The 4,408-nt window shown below is 45.5% G+C and overlaps 1 pseudogene; it reads right to left on the reverse strand.

Moving 5' to 3' along the window:
* Positions 1-237: 237 nt before the first annotated feature.
* Positions 238-3,739, reverse strand: LOC119363978 (annotated as a pseudogene).
* Between the last annotated feature and the right edge of the window lie 669 nt (positions 3,740-4,408).

Genomic DNA, 4,408 nt, shown 5'->3' on the forward strand with positions numbered 1-4,408 from the left:
GTGGCCGTGTGGCGGCAGAGGCTGAGGAACCTTGAGGCGCGTCTCCTCATGGCACCTACAGATTCGTCCTCTTGCCAGAGCTTCTAGCTATTCGGTGCCACTGATCTCATCCTCTCCATAGCACCTTCAGTCACTGCCAACTGAGCTTAAGCCACATGATTTGATCTTTGTTTTCTTTTTTTTTTACTGGAATGGCAGGTGCTCTGCCTTTTCATTTAAGAGAGGGAAAAACTGTACAACGTGCTGTCAAAGCAACCGGGAATGCAACTAAAAAGACACCAGCAGCCAATTTTTCTTTTCCAGAGATGCAAACTGCATCCTGGCAGAAAAACTACAAGACTACTCCCACGCCTCCTTAAGGAGGCCTAACTCATCTCTGATCAAAGAGCAAACACCCGCAGCATTCAGTTGTTCATGCCTGAAGATCCTTCTATTGCGCTCATTCCAAATGTTCCAAGCCACAGAAGGTCTTAGATTGCTGCTACCCTGCGCGGTAAACAATTGAAGCACCTAAACAAGTACTGTAGGTGTTAACTTTTGTACAAGAGCTTAGTGAATAGTAATAATCTCTCCCCTTGAGCATTCATCTATAAGCACTTTGCGTTACATGTGCTCTTAGAGTATTTCTTCCTTCAAACTGCCCCTTAGGTCACTTTTCTATGGTGTTTCAACTAGCTTACATCACAGGGTGCTATATTGCCTAAAAATTACTTGTATCTAGGTGCCATTTAAAACATACTTCCAAAGTATAAATAAGATAAGATACAAAAGTAGTTACAAAGCCTGAAGTTTATAAGTTACAGTAGCACCCATTTCACCTCGGGCCAGATAAAATCGATGCTTCAGGTGGAACTGAATATGTTGATTGATTATGCTGGACAGACATTACTGGATTTGCATTCATAAGGTTGCAATCAATGTTAGTTTCTATATTCATTGAACCTTCCAGTACCTTGACCACCGATGACATTGAAGGCCTTCTACTGCTATCATTTTGCAGGCACCACATTGCAAGCTTCAACAATTGAACTGCTTCCTCTTGGTGTAAAGACCATGTCCTCACTATGGTTGTCAATCAAATCGATAAACTGATTATCTTCAGCCTTTTTCTGTAACAATTTGATGAGCTGAACACTCTCCTCGGGAAGAGATATGTCAATATTTTTTCTTCCACAAATTACTTCCATGACAACAACTCCAAAGCTGTAGACATCAACTTTTTCAGTGATTTGGGACGTTAACCATTCAGGTGCCAGATACCCAGGTGTGCCCCTCATCATTGTCATTACTTTGCTTTGGTCCCTGTCTATTAGCTTAGATAGTCCAAAATCAGCCACTTTGGCATTGAAATTCTCATCTAAGAGAATATTTTGTGGTTTGATGTCCAAATGAGCAATTATTCGCCTGCACTCCTCGTGGAGATAGCATAGGCCTTTGGCAATATCTAGAATGATCCTGTGCCGGGTGCACCAATCAAGAGGGGCATTGTTATGGCGGTAGTAGATCCACCTATCAAGTGACCCTCTCGGTACATATTCATATACTAAAAGTCTTTCAGATTTCTCTGCACAAAAGCCGATCAGCCTAACAAGATTGATGTGTTCAATGCTGCCAATAGTCTCGACTTCAGCCAAGAATTCTTTCTTTCCTTGTCTAGCACCTTCCAAACGTTTTACTGCAACTCTCTCTTCACCTATTTTCCCTTCAAAAACTGTTCCAAACCCACCACCTCCGAGCTTTTTACTGAAGTCTCCAGTGCATTCTCTCAAGTTTTCGAACGTGTACCTCACTGTCATTCCAGGAATTTGGTCAAAATCTAATTCTTCATCTAACTCTTGGTACTTCTTCTTCCTTCGCACATAAAGAATGACAGCAATGACTAGCAGTACAAGAATAGTAATAGCTCCAAGTGTAGCACCTAACATCACCTTCTTTTTGTTTGCATTAGAGGCAGAAGTTGAGGGGCTAAGCTGCACCTTGAGGTAAGCAGAGGAGTTGTAGTGAACAATTTCAGGTTGTATTGATTGCAAGGAGAAGACCCTTGTCACCCACAGACACGTTCCATCGGAATCATTCTGGCCATACCTGAACATCACGGCCCTGCAGGAGCAGTTCTTCAAGCAAGCTTGCTTACAGTCTTCTCCGTTTGTTGCATTCACAACGATGTGGCCGGCGTCAAAATAAGAAACGTCTGTAAGAGTCAACAACTGATGGTGTTGCATTTCCTGACAAGAGATTGGAGTCAGTGACACACAACCAAGATTTGGCTTCCGCTCATCGACCGGCTTGAAGTAGCTTGAACTAGAATTATTCTGAAGCGGACAAACACATTGCCCCCCTGTGCATATACCATACTCTCCACATACTGTTGGAAAGGCACAATCATCAGGGAATAGTTTGATTACATCAGACACTACAGCCCATTTTGCATCTGCATTAGACCATTCGTAGAGCCTCAGGTGCCCATCTGACTCCAATCTCATGTACTGGGTGGAGTTAGCTGCTGGTAATTGGATACTCGTGTGTGATTCATCTGGTTGCTTGGACTGCACAGAGATGCTGAGGCTGCCATTCATGAAGGTAACCTCTGTTGCATCCTTTCCTGTCTTGTTTTTGTTCACCGATTTCGAAAAATAGACTTGTGGTGGTGTGGATCCGACATAAGCATACAATCCATCAGGTTGAACTGTCATGTACAACTGAGTCTCTGTCGAATTTGTTGCAGACGTACTTGCTACGAGCCTCATACCTTCGAGAAGTGACTGCCCAGGGACCAACGCATCAGTAGGGTGAGCAAATGACTGCCACAATGTTGCATTTTTCTGATCAAACAACACCAAATTACCGACCTCGGTGATCATCATGCCAGCTACAGACCGCCCAGAGCTGCTGCTCGACCAGACCAGGCTAGCATCAGCATCACGAAGGACCAAGTTTCCATCCGAGGAAAGCTCAAGGGTCGCGTTCTCTCTGACAGGGCGAGCCCGGTTGGCAGACCAGACCACCTGTGGAGTCCCAGTGGTCGCATGGTGATCTTGGCACCACTATTGGTGTAGACAATGAAGACGGCGAAGAGGAACAAGTCGCAGGGGGAGGCGCAGACGAATCCTGCGGCGAAGGAGGGGCCATAGAAGGTTTTGGGTGAACGGAGGACAATGGCCCGCACGGCTGAACCATCGGAGTAGCTGACGCTGTGTGGGAGGAAAGCTTTGTTGTTGATCCACAGCGTGGAGAGGTTCACTGCGGGGTAGTCGAAACGCTGCGACGCAGAGAGCAATGGTGCTGCAGCTGCAAGCACGATGAACAAGAGAAGGTAGAGACCGGCAGGGCCCATGGAGACTGTAAGAAGAAGCAGCTCTTGGCTTACGACTTTAGGAGAGAAAAGGAGCAACAAACGGGGGCTAGTGCGGGGATGAGCTTTCAGCGGAGAAAAGATCTCACCCGGTTATGCAGAATCAGTGAAGCAGATGTGAGCTCCGTGGAAAGTACTACTAGTAGTCAACAAGTCTTCGTCTTGCTATTTCAGCATCCCAAGTTCACAACCATGCCCATACCACGCGGTGTTTTGGGCGCTTTGTGTTTGACCGTCGCCGAAAGGTGACTTATTGGCTGCTCCTGCAGGCCCAAGTCATTGTCAGGTTGGTTGGATGCTTGTCTCGTGGTTTAGAGCTATTTTAAAGAAGAAAATGTGTAGATGCCACAGAAATTACTACTAGAGTATTCTCGGAGTAAATGCAGTCCTCTTGCTACTTTCCTTGTGCACATCGTGAAAGATGAGTCACGATGATTACTTAGGCAAACTAATCAAGCAAGCATGGGTATATGCAAGGCAACTACTAGGTCAGCTTTTGCTTATAATAATCTAATTAACGGTGGTGCTGTTGGCCGCCGGATCGGAAAGACGGGCTCGCCTTCCTCTGGTCATACCAGCTGTATTTCTCTTGGGATTTTTGCAGGTTGGATTAGTCCGACTACTTCCAAATGATCATTGGTTGGTTGGTTGGCTACTTCTGCCGGGCCAGGCATTTTTGGCATGGTAGGTGAAGATCCGCGCCTGACTGCGTCAACCGGTTGCTTTTCCGTGTGCTCGTACCGTGGCTTTGAGCATACTGTTTTTCTCCTCTCCTTCCCTGCTAGTATATGAATAGGAAGGAAAACACGTCTTGACTCGGAAACGAAATTATCGAAGTATATGGTCGGGGCATTCTCTTGCTACTATGGTTAGACCAACTCTACCTGAGTCTCCATATCGTGATCGTCATAATAAATATAGAGTTGTATATGGATATGGAGGTCGCCGAGGCGACGGGCAAACTCAGAGTCAGGCATATCTCAGCCTCTATTTTTTTTCTATTTTCTCATTTGAACACTTGAATTCCCTCCAAAATTAAAAATTCCACACATCAAG

This window comes from Triticum dicoccoides, chromosome 2B (genome assembly GCF_002162155.2).
Source record: "Triticum dicoccoides isolate Atlit2015 ecotype Zavitan chromosome 2B, WEW_v2.0, whole genome shotgun sequence".
Classification (NCBI taxonomy): Eukaryota; Viridiplantae; Streptophyta; class Magnoliopsida; order Poales; family Poaceae; genus Triticum; species Triticum dicoccoides.